At 35.6% G+C, this 19,883-nt stretch overlaps 1 long non-coding RNA gene across 2 annotated transcripts in view; it reads left to right on the top strand.

Moving 5' to 3' along the window:
- Positions 1-19,883, top strand: part of LOC146761089 (uncharacterized) — a 58,078-nt gene that overhangs the window by 28,748 nt on the left and 9,447 nt on the right. The window contains exons 1-3 of one of the 2 annotated variants that reach the window (XR_014945388.1): positions 4,844-4,909; positions 7,807-7,865; positions 10,509-10,644. This is a non-coding gene — a long non-coding RNA (uncharacterized LOC146761089). Of the gene's footprint in view, positions 1-4,843; positions 4,910-7,806; positions 7,866-10,508; positions 10,645-19,883 lie in introns of those variants that run through there. The other variant, XR_014945387.1, reaches the window with a different exon arrangement.

Here is a 19,883-nt window from a genome sequence, read left to right as displayed (position 1 = left end):
ATTATGGTAAGGCTATAAATGATATCTGTAAGTTATGTCACACACTCATGTAAGAATTTTATTTTCAGCCTAATTTTGTTTTTCTAGCCTTGTGTTCATATGAGTATAGCTAAGGGAAACCTTGCAAAGTGTTGACTTTGTTCTGCTGTAGAAAAGATCTTAAAAGCTCTCCTACCTTATCAAATTTCCTACTAACCAGTTTCTAATTTTCTTTGCTGGTCATACTTGTTCTATAACAAATAGGTTTAACTTCCTAGGACATTTTTCATTCTTAAGTTCGAAGTAGTGTAAGAGAAAATAGGAAGGACTTCCTAGAGACTGACTTGTTCCATACTGGTTTGCTTTGCTTTATCATCCTCAATGCAATATATAAAATGGGTGCCCAATGTAACCCTCTTAAAATTCAAAATCAGCATGCCATTTCTTTGAAAGCTTCTCTTGCTATATTATTTCACTTTTTTCTTCTGTGTGATGTCTGCAAAGTCAGTCTTGAAGCATATTCCTTCTGCACTGCCTTCAATAGAACTAAGCTCTATTTTTTTAAAGCACGTATTGAGTAACTGTTAGCAAAAGCGTGAACCCTTCATTACAGTAAGCAGATGATTAACTTGGCTTCCCTGACAGTTTAAAGTATCCGTTTAGCTTCTCTTACTATACGATGATCAAATGGCATTCCCAATTGGTCCTGTATTGACTGACAAGAAGTTGATTTCCCCAAGGCTGCTTTGACTAAATTTATGGCTTAACTGTGACAGAGAAGACTTTATATTTACATTGAATTTATGTTTGTGTTACGATTGCCCTTCTTCTATTTCTTTGGGACTGACAAAAACAGTCTGTTTCTTTTACACAACTGGTGGAGGTTTTTCCCATTTATTCATTTTCTTTTGCTGTTTATCCTGCTGGATAAAGACATAAATATTATAAATATCCTGTTGGATAAAGACATATATGTTATAAATATCCTTTTGGATAAAGACATAAATATTTTGTAAACTATGGATGGAGGATGTGCTATTAAAATGTACTGTTCTGCCTGTGCTTTCTTAATAATAGGTATTAGTTTTAAGTTAGATTTTGTTGAGTTCTTAAGAATGTGATTTTATCTAGAAAAATGAGCACCCCTCAGATCAGCTAAAGATAATTACATCTATGAACATGCTAGTGCATATTAAATGACTGTTAATAATGCATCATTATTTGAAGTTGTTTGTACTTAGAAGCACATTAATGTGCTAGGCAGCATAAAAAAAGATTAAAAGGACTCCTTGTTCTATTCTGCCTCAAAGAACTTGTATCAAAGTTTTCTACCTATTCTAGGTTGTCTTTCTAAGCTGCAATAAAATATTCCCACAGAACATCGTTTTCTTACTCTTTGATGAATAATTTTGCCTGTCAGTGTCTTTCCGGTTTTGCATTTTATTTTCAGCATAGTATTGTTGTTCTTTTATGCAAAAAAGCTTCAAACTGTGAAGATTACAATATATTTCCAGAAGACATTCTTCTTGAGATTTCAATATAAACATTTCATTTTATCTGTTTTTCAGGCTCTGGCTGTGGTGCTTTCATTTTTGTTTGTTTGATGACACATCACTGTCCTTCATCTATAGTTAATAACTCAGTGAATATTCATGTATTCTTTAAAGAATGCATTTTCCTTTGGTAAGATGTGTCTTTGGTAAGAAGTCTGGTAAAGAAACATGATGAAATTTTGAATTGAATATTTAATTGCAACTCTATACACTTTATGGGAAAATTCAGAGGTAATATATTTTTCAGATGCTAAAGAAATCTCAAATAGAACAAAAAGCTGAATTTTTTACAAACTTGTAATCTATTCCCAAATTTCTTGAATAAAAAAGGCTGCACATCTTTCACTTTTCACAAGACTGTGTTTAGTCAGTGAATCAAAATGCATGAAATTATTTGCCATAACTTGAGCTTGCCATTAAGTTTCTTTGTTAATGCAGTGGTGGCTTGGAACATAAAATAAGTCAATTTTTTACTTTTAAGACAACTTTAAGTCATTTAAGTGAGCAATGAAATTCAATAGAAATGCAAAATTTGTGAGCAAGATTTCATCTTCATGTTCTGGCACACTTTTTTCTTCTGATTCCATAAATGATTTTATTTAATTTTACAAATAATAAAATTGTCTTTGCATTTTACCCCAAATTTGCAACCTTGTTTCAGAAAAGTAAATGATATCCCTATCTCTTGGACTTCATGGAATTCACAGCTTTGATTTGCTTGATGTTATCAATTTTTAATGTGTTTGATTATAAGTTGAATTGATGTACAATACAGTGATATTTCATCAAACATGAGATGCTAGCAGCAATAGTGTCATCTATTAAAGTCTTTTTTTTTTTTTTTAATCATTCATCAGAGGGGATGCTATATCCAATATGTTGATCGAAGCTTAAAAATGTTGCTTTAATGTAATTTTTACTGCTTGATGAAAATAAAAGTTTTAGATGTCTCTTTCAGCAGCATCAATTCATTATCAATACCTCTAATAAAAATGACAGGTTGAGTCATACCTGTAGCATCAGCACTTTCATCTATTGCCACAGCATAAAATTTGACAGCAGGAGCTTTACTCTCCAAATTTCTTTTGATTTTTTTTTTTTTTTTAAATTATTTCCTGCATTTACTGGGTTATAATCTGGTGACTAATGTTTTGTAGAATTTATTATTTTTTTTTAATCAGGACAAATTATGCCTGTTGTGCTGTCCATATATTGCTTAATAAACTTACCCCACCTGTAAATACTTTTGATTTTTCTTGCAGTTGAAGTTTTTACCACATAAGTAGCTTCTGTAATTAAACCTGTTTGAGTAGTAACTTAAATAAAAAAGAAGAAAAAAAACAACAATAAAAATTTTCTTGAGGTGACAGACTTCTCAGTTCCATTGTTTTGTCATTATACAACTTTCCTTGATATATGTTGAATCTGGTAGTGTGTTTTGGCATTTAGTTTTCAAATTGTAGTCTTTGAAAAGCAATTTCCTTCCTTGCAGATTAAGCGTAGTGCTATATTGTCATCACAAAAATTACTCCTCTGTTCATTTTTGTTGAAAACCCTTCATCCACAGTTTGTTGGGGTTTTTTTTGTTTTTTTTTGTTTTTGTTTTTGTTTTTTTTTTTTTTTGCTTGTTCTTTGAGATGACAAAAAAAACAAAAAGTAGGCTGAAATGTTATTGGCAATCACCACGTTTTACTCATCAAGTGGCAATGGCACCAGTAGCAAGTGGGTTTTGGTTTGACTGAGGGTGTGAGTGGTGGAGGTAGTGCTGCACTGTGGCCTCCCCTTTTCCTAGTTTTGACTGAGACAATAGCACTGATGTTTTGATTGTTGCTGAGTGATGGATGCAAGGAACACTTGCTGTCACCTTCAAGCAAGTCACCTGGGTGTTTGTCATGGTGCTACAGTGTCCTGATTTATAGATAAAATAAACATTTTGGTGTGATAAGTTCCACTAACATTTTGTATTGTAACTACTTAGGTTGGATGTTAGGGGCAAGTTATTCACTAGGAGAGTGGTTAGGCCCAGGAACGGGCTGCCCAGGGAGGTTGTTGATGCCCCGTCCTTGGAGGTGTTCAAGGCCAGGTTGGACAGGGCCCTGGACAACCTGATCTAGTAAATGTGTATGTTTGGAGGCGCTGCTAGGCAGGGGGGTTGGAACTACATGATCCTTGAGGTCCCTTCTAACCCGGGTCATTCTGTGATTCTGTGATACTTGTAACACAAATTGTCACACAAATGAAGATGTTTATTTGACAAAAATATTTTCTAGAAGGTGCAGGAAGAGATGAAAGAACAAAGGCAGTTTAGAATACAAAAGTTGTGCTATCATGCATCTTCTCACATGTCTTCTCAAATATTTTCTGCAAGCCTCACACCAGCAGTAGTATGCACCAGGGATGATCCTTTTAATAGCAAACCTTTTAGAAGTTCTCCTGCAGGTGGAAGTAGATTTAATATTTTTCTACAAAACTTACGTTTTTTTATTTACGAGAAAGTCACATGAATGTTCTTAACTTAAGCCAGTCTTTCCTGTTAACTGGGGATGCTGATACCCCTTGAGTATGTTAGATGCCATCTTTTGTCTCTGAAAAATACAATTATCACTGTAGTTAACTTAGCAGGAACTTGAATCTTTCAGTAGCAGGATGTCTACTGATGAACGTTACAAATGTACAGACCAAAATGCTCTAAATGTGTCTGATACGTAGCACTAAATGATTATGCAGTTAAACAGTTATTCTCTGTAGACTCTTAGTAGTTGTTCTTAAGATCAAGCACAACCATATTCAGGAAGTCTGACTGTATGACATGTTTTTACCCTTAAGATCTTAGCAAATAACTTTCACTGGCACATGTGAACCTCAATATGATTATTTACCATGTAGTTCCAATTAAATAATTAGCCTTTTTTTTCTTACTCCATCTTAAACATCTCTAATGCGTAACAGTCATGTGAATAATATACAAGATTCAGAATAAATATTAACTTTTGTTTTAGGTTTGAATTAGACTGCATGTGCAGGTAATATTAAACTGTGAGCATCTGAATAGCCATAATGTTTTAACTGTGTGATTCAGAATAGTTAAAACTATTTTGGAACATATGATCCTTTATAAAGGCCATCTATAGAAAAGATGGTTATTGAGGGCATGGAATTAATTCTTTCTTCAATGGTTCAGTTATAAGCAGAGTGTCTAGAATATATGAGCTTGCATTTAGAGCAGTGTATTTTGTCCACTTCTTATAATGCTTGATTGATTTCATTATATTTATCAAATTAGCAGAAATTGATTAGTTGTCTTCTGTTTCAGAGAACTGCCAAAAAATAGCTGCATTATTAGTATGCAGAAAAACAACCATCCTAGTGGTCTGTCAGTAAGTATGAATGGCTTTGTAATTGTAGTAGAGAAAGAGAAAAGTCTAAGCTTGTTTTCATATTAATGTTGGTTTAAATATATGTACAGACAGGAAATCTGCTGAACATCTAAACTACTTTATTAGCCCAGTTTCCTTAAGGATAGATTGTTCCAGTCACTGCAAGTACTCAAATTTTAAAAATAAACATTTTACAAATTTCTGTAATTTTTTAAAATATTTTATTTTTAAGTAAGTAAAATAGTGGTAGATAAAGGTGGATAGTGGAAAGTTTCAAGTACATAGGCCGTAAGGAATGAATCTCAGCTCTGTCATATTTCTCAGTCTGGAAAATAGTTCCTTAGTACTTCTAAGGAAGATAAAAAGTGAGCAAAAAAGCCCACCTCCTTAGTACAACTTGTTCCATAGTGTTCTGTGGGCTGGTCTCTAAGCCAAGGCATATAGAATTAGAGAATGAGACTGATGTTTCTCGTAGGTCAGCAGTGATGTATTTGGGTTTACTTGAAATGGAATGAACTTATTCCTGCTTCTTGTTGGCTTAATCATTAATGAAAAGCATTCAGCATTTACTAGTTGCCCTTCTTATATAAGTCACATGGAACACCCTGGATTTAAATTAAACTGATTTCATTGAGTATTTATAAAGTGAAAACCATTAATCCTAATCTCTTCTCAAAGTCTAAATGAAAGAGATAAGGATCCCTTGGAAGACTGTAATGATACTGGTCATTTAGGCCACACATCCAGGATTCAACAGTTAATTTTCAATTACCCCCACTGGTAGCACTAATTTTATAGTGTATGTGAGCCCATGTGCAAAGCTGTTCATGATACAGATGCATGAGCACAGCGAGAGTACTCAAATAATGCATTTCCTGAAGGAAAAAAAAAAATAATAATAATGAAATAGCAACCAATAATAATTTGTAATTTTTTGCAAACACCTTTTGATTAAAAACTAAACATCTAATGATGAAGAAAATCTTAAAATGAAAATAACGCTGTGTTATTTCTACAGAAGAAAGAAAAAAGAAACAGAAGCAACAAACTGAAGATTAGCTCGAAAATAATATTCCTGTTTTATAATTCTTTTAAACTGTTTGGTTTGTGTACCTTCCAAATGGAACCTGAAAAACCTGAAATGTAACCAGTTTGATTCAGTCTCTTCTCATCTCCTACTAGAATCATGAAGTACAGAATATTTTTTCATGAGACAGAAGACTGTCCGTATTAAGAGATGAAATTTAATGAAAAAGCGCAGTCATAGAATTGCTCAGATTGGAAAAGGCCTTCAAGATGATCGAGTTCAACCACAGAATCTGAGAATAAATGATGCTTATGACATACAGAGAATTCATTTATAATATTTCACGAATAGTTGATTGCAGACTTGATGCTACTTGCTTATACATATGCTTTATGATAATCACAGTGGCAGTTTTTTGTTTTTTCTGAATTTTTCTTTCATTGGTAGTTACACTTTTGGCTTTGGCACTTGAGGAAAAATAAATGACCAGATGCAGGGGAATTATTTTTAATGGTATACTGGGAGCAATGGAAAGTTTGGGCTAAAAGAATTTGGAGCACTATTGCTGAGTTATTTCGATCTGGTTGGGCAAATAAAAGTCTTACAGCCTTCTTCTTACAGTACGAAACTAAATTTGATATTTTTAGAAATGTTTTTCAAATTAAAATGTTTGAGAACTTAATCTGGTATTGGGACCATTCAATTTAGATGAACTTATTTTGCTGATGGTGGGGTGGGGATCTGATGCCCCCGAATACATGTTGCCAAACTGTGGGGCCACCTGACAGCACCTGATGAAGACAAGGCCTTCATCCATCCTCACAGGAAAGAGGAGCTCAAGAGAAACAAAGTAGCCTGTAATTGTCTAACAGAGAAGGAAAGATTGTAGGTTGCCCATAGTGTACCACTCTGCTTGTGCTAAACTGGAGGTTTCTGGGAGCTTAGAGCAATTTGTGACGGTGGAGCCTGTAGCCTGGTCATGGGTTTAGTGAATAATGAAGGCACGATAAATAGCAAGGTGGATAAAATTTTGTCTATAGGATGTAATAGAAATAGGTGTCTATTTTCAGATGTTCTCTAGATAAAGCTGCAGCAGAAAAACCTGGAGAGTGTAATTTTCCTGTCCTTGCTGGGAGAGAACATTGTAATAGGAAGAGGAAAACCTTGTGGTTGTCTGAAATAGTCTGACTGTGGAACAAGAGACCATTTCCATTATTGAAATAGACCTTTTTGTTCCTATTTTCTTAAATAGAACTCTGATGTACAGGTTCTAAGACAGAAGCGTAAGAACCAAGAAGTGATAGGTCTGAATGATTGCTACTGTTCCACACATTTGTTTTTAGGTGGTTATTTGAACTTTGAATATGTAGTCATATAGCAATCACCTGGTCAGATTATTTAGGAACTCTCTATGGACTGAATTCATTGTTTTATTTAGATCATTAACAAATATTTTCCTAAATATTACATCTTGATGTCCTAAATTGTTTTCAGTTAACTTCTGCAGATCAACAGTTTTGTTGCTGGATGTCATATTTGATTTGTTTATTGCATTCATAGATCAATAAGGTGAATATCAATAACAATGAATATTTTACTCTAATTTTTATTGATCTTTCTAAATATCTAAAGCTGACATGCGAAAATGGATAAAGAGTTTGACTTAGATTGGAAGAAATATTGAAGAGCTTTTGTTCTAAACTTAACTCATTCAACTGACTTAGATTTTTGACCTCTTATGCTCATGAATGGCCATTTATTGACCATTTATTTGTTGATATACATTAATTCTTAAAGTAGGACTTAGATTTTTATATTCAAAGATTGTATAGCATTATTGAGTAAAAGCACTTCTTTTTTTCTGTTGTAGAATGCAAATGTATTTAACAACCTGACTGAGTTACAGAAGAAGAAAAGGAAAATTTCAGGGTAAGTTATATTCCCCATATGTCTGTTGACTGGCCCAGCCAGACATTGCTGTATATGTACTGCACAAGGAATCCTCACTGAGCTATGGAGGATCTCTTTCTCTCTTCCCTCTTTCTTCCCTCTATCTTCTGAGGACACAGTGTCTGGGACTTTGCCTGCTCCTTAACTCTCGTCAAAAGAGTCTAAGGCATTCTGGGATGCTTGTAGCTAATATTTAAACATCTTGAAAAACAAAACAAAACAAACAACAACAACAACAACAAAACAACAGTTGATCACTGAGATTTCTCATGCAAGATAAAAAAAAGGGAAAATGTAGTTGCAATTATAAGCAATGCATGCTTATATAGTTGCAATTATAAGCAATGCATGCTTATAATGTAATGCTTTACAGAACTTGAAGTCTGGAAAACAAGTCACACTCCAAATTATTTTGTTTGGATGAGGAAACGTGCTGCAGCTTAAGATCTGGAATGTAATTTATTCATTTCCCCCTTCCCCACACCATTTACAATGTAGTCATAATTCTTAAGTTAAATTGTATTTAGGGTGGAATTACTGTCAATATCATTAATTTCTTCATATAACTAACATGATTTGGACTAATTTTGATGTAAATAGCAGGCCTAAGTCTAAGTTCTTGCCAATAAGCTGCAGTTATATATTGCTGGAATGGTTACTGCTACTGGAAATGTCTGAGACAGTGCAGTTAACATCAGAAGAGGGGCCGTGTGAAGCAATAAAAATTAGCATTAAAAAATTGAAATGTATGAGACTGCAATTACTGTAACATCATAACACGGAGACATTGCAGTTGACATTGTAATGGCTTACATGTCAGAGGAATAAGTCAGTGAAACAACTTGAATAAATGAATAAAGCACTTTAATGGCATGATATTGGTTGGCTCAAGAATTATAACATTTTAGTGGTACTGAATCTAGAGTCAGCTATTAAAAACACTACAAAGTATGTCTGCTGCGTTAAGCTTCTGTTTCTGTTTAGTGACTGGGATGTTGTCAGCTATTTTTGTTTAGTTCATTATAAATGGAAACAGATTTTAAGGATAAACTTTTCTTATTCATGTTTTTTGTTTACTCTGAAAGGTTTTGATCAACTGAAACTAAAAGTGTTAAAATAAAAGATTTAATTAGAAGAATTTCACGTACTAATGTAGACCTTAACATGAAACAAATACAAAAAGACCCAAAACATACAGAAAAACAGCCTAAAGCAACCTGCTACTCTACTTGTAACACTTCTGTTTCACAGTTAGAATGCAGGAAAATGATTCTGTGTGGTAGATGGAAAACTCTTATGAAACACAATTATACACATTATTTTTCAATTGCTTGTAGCACAACAGTTTCAGAAAGGGTTCCTTACCTAACTTGCTTGGGGTTTCTGCTTGGGGAGAGGAAAAAGTAAATAAAAAAAACTTGTTCAAAGAGTTGAATGAAAATTTATTCAAAAAGAAGGACTGTGCTTACATTCCATCAATATGCTGCTATAACTTCTATCACAGAAGATCATGTTTCACTTTGTTTAGTATGATCAATCCAGAAATTCTAGAACAGCAAATTGATAGAAATCTCCATCAGTTGAAATTCTTTTTGTGGGAACATAGGAGTTGTAACAAGGTAAAAGCTCAGGAACATCTGAAAGAAAAGGATAAGGGGGATAAAATAGCTACTTGTAGATTGGTCACGTTGCACCTATCCTAAACAAAAAAAAAAATGAAAAACCTCATGAGGAATTCAATTTAAAAGGGCAAAAGGGTAGCAATGTGATAGCAGGAAGTTCTTGACAAAACAACGTATTTGCTTAATAAAGTTACGTGCATGAGATAATAAAATCAGATGAGAAAAGATATTGTAGTATCACATGGCATTTTGTTAATAACATTTTAGACACCAATACAATTACAGCTGATATTAAATGAATTAAGAATTAGTTATTTGATAGCCTTCCTAAAGTTAGTGTGAGTGAGAAAATATCATTGAGCTCCAAAGAAACAGATATCATGACCGTTCTACTCATATCTTCTATCACTCATTAAGAAATGCATGTAAATAACCTCTAACTTAAAAAGACTGTAGGCTGTATGTGTAGTGCAATGGACAATATTTCAAAAAGTAAACAAGCTCTGGAAGAGAACAGAGGAGAGTAATTATGGTGTAAAAAAACTCCAGAGTAAGCAGCTTAATCTGAACTCTTTGATGGCAGGGGGAAGGAACTAGATAATCTTGAAGGTCCCCTTCAACCTAAGTCATTCTATGATTAATTCATTTAACTGCAGAATTAGTAAATGATTTCTTTCTTATAGTGTAAGAGGGGAATAATAGCAGGCAGTAGAGAGCTCTTCAGTTACAACTGATGAATCAGTATTTATTATTTTGAGTACACCTGTTTCAGCTGGAGAAACCCAATGTTTCAAACTGTGTGACTTTTGAAAACAGTCAGTAGTTAACATGTATAATCACAGGAGGAGGGAGGGAATAAAGGAAGACAAAAATAACACGAGGAAGGTGGGAGCGAAGTTCTTTGATCAGTTCTTTGTCAATAGCTGTGCAACTTTCTGCAGCTGAACTGGATCAGCACACAGGATACTGGTTTTCATCTTGCCTCTTGTCTTTCTTAAAGGACTGTGACCACACATCTGCCCATTGCCAGATACAGTTCTGTAGGGCTCTTGTACACTGCAGCAGTTTTTCTGCTTGTAGAGATGCTTGCTGGAGTGGCAAGAACTGGAGAAATGGACTTGATCCTCAAATCCTGAGTGAGTGGTGCAACACTGTTGTCAGTCAGTTGCATTTCCTGTACAGAACAGTTTTTTGGTTTAGGAAGAAAATGCAGAAATCATAGCCTGTTACTGATCTATGAAATTGTTTTTTGAGAGTGTATTTGTATTTCATTTGAAGAATACACTTCTGTCAGAAAACTGAATGCTTGCTTGGATAAAGGCATGGATTTTCTGTGCATTCCTTAATTGTAATGTCCTAGATTACTGTGTATACATGTAAGTAGCTGCTGGAGAAATAACAGGAGCCTGCTCTAGTATTAAATGTGAGGGTTGGTGGCCCTGTCTGTGGCAGGGGGGGACTGGAGATTTCATGATCCTTGAGGTCCCTTCCAACCTGGGCCATTCCGTGAGTTAGGTTTGTAAATGACTCTAAGAAGTGTGCTCATAAAGATCTTCACTAAAACACTTCAAAGAAGGGGCAGCTTTTCTATTGAGTCTCGTGCAATTTGACTTAGAGCCCAACAGTGAAAAGCTACCTTAAATACAAGTGGAAAAAACACTGAATTTAAATATTTGAAATGGCTGGCTACTTTTTTGTTGTTCATTGATTGGTTTCTATACTTGTGGTTACCTGGAGCCTCCTTCTAGCAATGCATAGCTGAAGTTTTTGTAACATTGAAAACATTTAATGCAAACTGTTCCAAATTTGTCATGGGTTTGCTTATCCAGTATACTTCAAAGCAGGAAATTTTGTCCAGACCTTAAAGCATTTGTTTTGGCATCTGGTGAATTAGAAAGGACAACTGTTTTTAGTAGTGTTATGTAGAGGGAAACAACGGGCAAATGAGGGAAAATCAGAAAGGGATGAGACAGGATGTGTTTAGCTGTGCCTCTATGTTGCTATTCACTGGGGTTGTGTATTTCAGATACTTTTAAGAACCTCTCCTCATCTCCTGATGAGGAGCCTTGATGACTGCTTTGTTAATTTCATGCTGTGGTGTTTTGATACGGTTCAGCACAGCGTGGGTTTAGGTGCAGAAGGACAGCTGTGCCAGAGAGGGCATCAGCAGAGCAGGATCTGGAGTCTTAAACTTCCTGATAACTCCAGACTTCCGTCTACCTCTCAAGCTACAAATTGTTGTGTTACAAGTATCTTATGAACTCTGAAATGCTTAGTATTAAATTCCAGATTTCTCAGCACAGCATAAAGGGCATAATAGTACACTTGGGAGTAAAGTTTTACTTTTGAAAACAAACAGTATTATTGAATGAAAATTAACATTTACCTGAACAACACAGTCTGAGTGGATCAACTTCATTTCAGTTGTTCTATTTTAAATCTTGCTCATCTGCATTCTGTATTTGTTTGCAGTCATGATTCTTTCCTATTCTAAGGTTTTGGTGGCTAGTATGAAACTGCATGTAGCATAACCATATACATTTTGACATGGGAATGTTTTAATACCTGTATGTTAAGCAGATGGATTTTCAAAAAACTTCTATGCTAACAGAGCAAACAGAGAAAAATCAGAATCATACCTAAGAGGAAACTTATTGTTAGGAGTGTTTATTCATACTCTAGCAATGAACAAATGCACAAAAAGTACCGGCTTGAGATCTTTATATTTGCAGCCAGGAAATGGTCAATAAAGGAGTACACCACCTTAGCTACCATGTATTGTTCAGCCCCTCTTACTGAGTTCATAATGTAACGTCTGATTTAAAGAATGTGGAGATGAGTACCTACACCTTACATGCCAGTGTTCTTTTTGAAGTGTATGACATATGGGTCAAAGCCAAGTAGCTGAGACTGAATTAAGTCCTGTCTTTTTTTTCTTTTTTCTTTTTCTTTTTTTCCCCCAAACTGTTAAATAGTTTAGATTTCATGTGGAGTGCCATCTAAATTCAGTTTTTTCTTGTAAATGAAACAAAAGTTGAGATAAACTTTAGGAAGCCACTTCTGTCTCTCCTGGTCCTGTATTTCTTTAGTAGACAGGAACAGGAGCAAACAGGGATGGGAGAAGGGAGGTACTAAATGTTTTAACTCAGTGAATACATTGAGTACGAAGCTATGATTTTACTTACAATTGAGAAACCCCACTACCATGAACACTGCAGAAATACAGAATTCCTTGCTCCATTGTTCACAGCTGCTGTAAATTGGCAAATGATGCAGGGGAGACCTTAATTAAACTTATATGTGAAGCTTCTGCTCTAAATTAGTGCCAAGCGCTTCAGCTCAAGGTATTGCTTGAATTTCTGAGGTACACCCCTCTCTTACTCAAGCTAAACTGAAGGCAGAGAATCATTAATCTCAGTAAACTCTGCATACATCTTTTTAGAGATCATAACTGATAATGAAGTTAAAAATTCTCATCAAAGGTTTTCCTTAATTGTCTGTCAAAGTGCGGATTTCTTGTAGACAGTACATAAATGTATGCTTGTGATATTTCTGCACTGCAGTGTCCTAATTATATGGATACAGTTTGCTCTTTCCTTCCTCTCTTATGACAGTGATCAAACAGCAATTTCAGCTCTACAAACCCAAATTAAATGGGATGTGAATCAGTGCTTAGAACTTAAGCCTAATGCTGTAAATTCATCTGCATGATTTGCAAAGGAAATTTTACTTGATTTTTAAACTTAGGTAAAAGAACACCACTTTTGTTTTCTGTAAATATCAGGCTGAGTAAGTGGGAAATAATTTGGCCCATGTAGGATCTATAACTTTAATGAAATTCAACTGTTCTAATTATCAGACCATATTACTACTTTAGAACTGCCTAGTTCTTTAAAAATAAATAGGTGCCTTTGTGCCTTTTTGCCCAAGGAAAACTAATTTTGAGTACTAGGTTTACATTTACTTGCAAAATGCAAGGAAGTGTTAAGGAAACTTATTTAAAAACTTTTCCAAAACTTAACAAAAACCAACCAAACCAAACCAAACAAAAAACAACAACAAAAAAGCTGATTATGTAGTGTTTCACGTAACTGATGACATGAATTTGGAGCTGAAATTCCAGTGCAGAATTCATATTTGGAAAATCTTTTGACATCTTTATATTGGAGGAAGAGTAAATAATAATTCTTTATTATTTAGTTAATCTGGAAACAACCTGCATTCTACCTCAAGTAAATAACCCAAACAAACAAAAAACCAAACAAAAAACAAACAACCTCTTCCCAATTATTTGTAGAAAAGTTTGTTTTACATCACGCCATCTTTGACTCTTTTTTTTTTTTTTGGCTTTGACTCTTCCCTTACAGCTTCATCCTGAAATTAAAATGAGAGCTGAGCTGTTTAAAACATAAGCTGATATTCTTCAGTGAGGAAAGGCAGTAGGTAAAGGACAGTGCAGGTAAAAGAACAGTTGAACAGGCTACCCAGGGTAGGGGATTTAGGTTTCCGTGTATTCTTTGATGAACTGAGTAGAGAAACCAGACTGTAGACGAGGGTGGTAGAAGTAGATTTGAGATAAAAGGTCAAAATGTAAGAAACTAAAGTAGGATGTAGCAGCCACTCAGTGGATTCTGTGATGACATTTAGAATCACAGAATCACAAAGTTGGAAAGGACCTACAGGATCATCTAGTCCAACCATCCTCCCATTACCATTGCTACCACAAGCCACTAAAACTTATCTCATAGATCCTCATCCAGATGCTGCTTGAACACTGCCAGGGACAGCAACTCCACCACCTCCCTGGGCAAATTTCTGATGCTGTTATTATTATTTTTTTTAGTGTCATTAATAAAGATACTGTGAAAATGGGGGAAAAAAAATTTAAGTCATTTTTTAGCAAATAACACCATCTATCACTTTTTGCCTCCCCTCTAAAAGCTGAGATTATGAATGTAAACCTTATTTTTTTCTTAAATATGTATTTAATGCAGTTTGGCATTTGGAGGCAAACTCCCGTATGTTTGGTAGATTTGGTGAAGCAATCTGACTGGCCCAGGTTTCTGAAACAGTGAGGTTGGGGAATCTGAGCCCATAAGCCCTCCTCTGTGCAATAGATGTCTCAAGTACACCAGAAACTTGGACTTTTAAATGGGCTTGTGGCAAAGTTTTCTCAAAGTAGATCTAATATAATACAAAACAGAATGTTACACAAGACTGACACTAGAGAAATAACATGCTTTCTGGGTAAATGTTTATGCTTTCTTGGAGAAGGAATAAAATGAATCAAATAACTGATGATATTTACTTAGGGTCAAAACGTTCCATAGTCTTCAAAAATGATAATGATGTTCTTTCTCTCTCTCTCTCTCTTCTTCCCCCCGCCCCCCCCCCCCCCCTTCCCATTTTAAATAATTACATCTTTTAAACTTTAAAATTATTTTCAACCACAAAAATAGTTTTAAAGCAAAATTAGAGCTTTTAATAATAAACTTCTGAAATGTGAAATGCAGCATTTTGGGCACTTCTAGATGAAACATCTCCTTTAGAAAAATACCTAAATTGCTTTTGACCTTTCAAAAATGTTCTTCCATCTACCATTTTCTGTAAGAACATTAACAAAATGTATACCTAGAAAACCTGTGCTCTTTACCTTTGAAAGCCTGTGACAACAACTTCAGAAATCCAGAGTCCAATAGGAAAGGAAAATGACATAGAAATTAGCATCTTGAATTCTGTGTTTTTAGTGTTGTTTTTGTTTGTTTGTTTTTGTTTTTCTGTTGATCTTTTTGTCCCATTTCCTTATTCTAGATTATCCATAGCTTAGCATGATCTGGGATGAGGGTTTGTTTGCTGCTTCTTGAGGAAAGCCAGTCACGTCATGTTATACAAGGGGTCTTTTTGTTTAAGAGCTCCAGTGATTATAGGGAACTAGTACCACCATCCTCTCAGTGCTTTCCAAGCAGAGAAATTGCAATGTAGATTAGTAGTTTGTTTTTCAAGTCATTTTTTTCTTCTCTGTGTGTGTGACATTCTAGAATAGTTTCGGTTATTGACAGAAAATGCCCTTCCATCAGTTGCATCTCACTTCAAGAAGTCTTATTGCTATCACAGTCTTTCTTCTGGTTTCTTTTATTCCTGGATTACACTTTGGCTTTGTATTCCCATGTGTATGCAGACTGGTCTCGAAAAAACTTTTTAGGTGTTAGAAAGTTCAATGGTTAAAAAGAATAGAAATTTTACAGAACTTCATAATTGTGTAATAGATTGATTTTTTTTTTTATTTTTATTTTTTTTAGTATAAGTATGTCATTACAAGGTCTGTGCTATAGATATTCCAATTGAAAATATAGAGTAGGCTGTTATTCAGCTGATTGCATTATACTAATTTCAAAAAACAGCATTGTATTTTGATTCTGCCTATCTAATCAGGGAAGAAGATATCCAGTGAAAACAATTTGTTGAAGATCCAGATTTATGCATAAAATTTACCAAAAACTATGAAGTAGAAGCGAATTCAGAATTTAGGCACATTCTTTGAGGAAAACAGATGTTGTCAAATTTGGAGAATTTTAAGAAAATATTTTCTTTTTGAAATATCAACTTCAAAAATGAAAAAAACAATAAAAAGAGGAAAAAGGTGTTTAATCCCATTCAGATTTATGTGGTTTTGGAGGGCTGTTATAGTTTTATTTTTTCAGAGTGAACTTTTCAATATCTTTTGAAATGATTACAGCAATTGAGTAGTATTCAAATGAGTCATTCCTACTGGTGCCTACTGGAGAGTGGACGTTTATAGTAAATTTTGAATTTATTCTAGAATCAGACTTCGGACATGGTAGAATTACTCCAGTTAAGTTTTAATATATTGAAAAGGGCTGACTGTAGAAAGTTTTAAAGAGGAGGGTTACTTCTGAGATTCCCTGGATTAAAGATAGGTTTTGTTAACCGGGTGTAGCTTGCCATCTACCATGCAGTTGCCTGCTTTCTCGCTATTCCCTTCTGTAAAGATGCACCTTTGCTAAAACTGTAGGTATGACCAAAATGCCATCATTAAATCCAAACTTGCAGTGCTGCTGAAGTTGACAAAACCTGGCAGCTATGTTTCACTGACTCAGTCACCAGCTTTCACTGAAAGAATAGTGCTTTAGCTGTTATTAAAACCTGAGTGTTCATTCTTACTATTTTTTCAAACTAAGATATATCCTATAGTGTTGTTTTGGTTGTTGTTTTTTTTTTTGTTTTGTTTTGTTTGTTTTTTTTGTTACTGCAGCAGCCATATTTTATGTTAACTTTAAGTGAAGTAGGGAATCTTTGCACTAAGTGCTGTATCAGTGCACTGTGAAAATATATGGCTTTGCTAAAGGCCATGTAAGATATTTTCCACGTAATTCAGTGGAATTAAGAATATGTTAATGCTGGGATAATGAGAGAAAGAACTATTTCACTTAAATAAATGGGTTGCAGTGGAAAAGGTTTAAGTGATTTGTACAGAATTGCATAGTGTGCTAGGTGTCAAATTGGGTCTTGTGATCTAATTCTTTCAGTTTTCAAACCAGTGCACTTCATCAGTAGGCTACAATGCCTTCCACAGTTTGTAAAGTCTCCAGAACTGTAGAAACAAGGAATTGTTGGAACAACTGGTTTTTTTGATTGATGCTACAGTTCTGCTCTATTGTACATTGTGATCATCTATTGCAGCAAGTGGTCTGTTCTGTTATTCTGCAGAGCTCAATCAGAAAGAATGGAGAATATGCTGTTATTGAAAGTTTTTTTTATTGAAAGATTGCAATGTTGTAAGATAGTTTTCTAATGAAAGCATATGAGGCCAAATTTTGTTTTCAGTTTGTATATAGGGAAAAAATGCACGTCAATTTATTTTTGATTTGGGAATCATTTTCATGAGACTTTCTCATTCTGTTTTGTCATACTACTGTAAGTCAAAATATTAGTACGTCACTCTGAATGTAATGCCTCCTATTTATTTTCATGGAAACTACAAAAGATAGAGCAAAGTAACACTGTTTGATGAATTAAATTCTCAGCTACACAAGAGTTTTTCAGCAGTCAAGACCATTAGCTGAATGAGATGGCCTTTTTTTGTTGTTGGTGTATGACAGCTGTGCATGGCAATCTGGAACATGGCTTGTTTTTCACACTGATGTCACCACTGCTGAAATGCACCACTCACCATCTCACTGTGCTCGCATCCACTGTTTGGTCTTCAGAAATGTTCAGCAGATATTGAAGAATGTCAAAGTGTCTTTTTTCCTATGCAGAGGAATTCAGTGACGCACCTTTGCTTCATATGAACTTCCATGTTAGACACCTTTTTGTCTGACTGACTACCTCCTGCCATCTGCACACACAGCAACAGAATACAATGTGATATAATGGGAAGAGTCAACCTCTACTGCTATGCCACCAGCATCTGCCTCTGACATTGTGGGACAACATAATAACATGAGAGGCATTACTTTTAGAGAAGCAAGCCCTTTTACAATTTAGTTTGATTATTAGATGTGTCTGAATACATATATTCTGAATGTAATTGCTAAAGCTGGGCTAATATAACAGAATCATAGGGGTTGGAAGGGACTTGTGGCAATTGTTGAGTTCAACCCTTCTACTAAAAGCAAGTTACACAGGAAAGCATCCTGGTGGCTTTTAAATATCTGTAGAGAAGACTCCACAGCCTCTCTGAGCTACTTGTTCTAGTGCTCTGTCACCCTCAGAGTTATGTTTTTCATCATGTTTCCATAGAAACTTTTGAGTTCCACTTTGTGTCTGTTGCCCTTTGTTCTGTCCATTAGATATGTGTAAGCATTGATAAGATCTCCCCAGATTCTTCTCCAGCTTGAAGAGTCCCAGGTCTCTCAACCATTCCTTCTATGGGGGATGCTCTCCAAATGTGACCTCACAAGGCGAGGGCAGAGTAGAATGAAAGGATCACTTCCCCTGACCTGCTGGCTGCGCTCTTTATAATGCACACTGGGGTGCCACTGACCTTCTTGATCACAAGGGTATGCTGCTGGGTCTTTGTCAACTTGGCCACTAGAACACCCAGATCCTTCTCCAGTAGTGATACGTGTGGTTATTCCTCCCCAGGTGTAGGACTCTGCACTTGCTTTTGTTGAACCTTATAACATTCCTCTCTGCCCAGCTTTCCAGCCAGACTAGACTGGAACAGCCTTCTGATGTGTCAGTCATTCCTCCCAGCTTTGTACTGTTAGTAACATTGTTGATGGTGCATGGGCATTCCATACCTTCATCCAGATCATTGATAAAGATGTTGAATAAGACTGAACTCAGTACCAACCTCTGGGGAACAGTGCTGCTTACAAGGCTCCAACTAGACTCAGTGCCACCAATCACAGCCCTCTGAGCTCTGCCAGTCAGCCAGTTCTCAGTCCACCTCCTGTTCTTTCATCTGTCCCATGCTTCCTAAGTTTACCTGCGAGGATGCTGAGAGATACAGTGTCAGAGCCTTCCTGAAGTCAAGGCAGACAACATTTACTGCTCTCCCCTCATCTACTCAGTCTGTCATGGCATCGTAGAAGGCTACCAGATTTGTCGAGCATGATTTCCCCTTCATAAATCCACGCTGACAACTCCTGATTACCATATTCTTTCCCATCTACTTGAAGGTGGTATCTAGAATAGCTGTTCTATCACTTTTACAGGTGGGGCTTAATGGCAAGTAGTTTCCCAGGTCCTTCTCCTTGCCCTTTTTGAAGACTAGAGTGTTGTTCACTTTTCTGCAGTCTTTAGGTACGTCTCCTGTTTTCCATGACCTTTCCAAGATGATAGCAGCTTGGCAATCCCTTCTGCCCACTCCCTCAGCACTTGTTGGTGCACCCTGTTGAAACAAATAGACTCCTGTGTGTTGTTTGCTCTGACTGGATCCTCCTTGTTCGAGAAGTCTTCAGTTCCCCAGACTCTCTTATCTCAGGATCTGGGATTCCTGAGGAGAAGTCTTAGCAGCAAAAACTGAAGTAAAGAAGGTGCTCAGTAACATTCTATTATTAATATCACCAGATTTCATTCCTTAAGTTTCCTTAGCCTTCCTTGTTGCATCCCTGTATGCCCTTGCAGTGTTTCTGTAGTCCTCCCAGGTGAGCAGACCCTTCATTTCATTCTATTATCAGATATATCTGAATGTACATATTCTGAATGTAGTACTATGACATCTACTGGAGTTTTCAGGGAGATATAAGCTAGAGAGTGTGCTGTTTCAACATTAGCTAGTTGAACTGCTTCAGCTTTCAACAGCAATTCATTTAAGCATGTTTTATGTCCCAGTTTCAGAAGTCTGGCCCCTTTTTTTGTTACTATTATGTTACTGGCATATGACCTTAATGTGTTGCTGAAAGTC

This window comes from Coturnix japonica, chromosome 4, assembly GCF_054131305.1.
Source record: "Coturnix japonica strain WE chromosome 4, WE-NBRP24, whole genome shotgun sequence".
In the NCBI taxonomy this organism is placed as follows: Eukaryota; Metazoa; Chordata; class Aves; order Galliformes; family Phasianidae; genus Coturnix; species Coturnix japonica.
The sequence above is the reverse complement of the archived record's forward strand: the minus strand, read 5'-3'. Positions and strand labels throughout refer to the sequence as shown.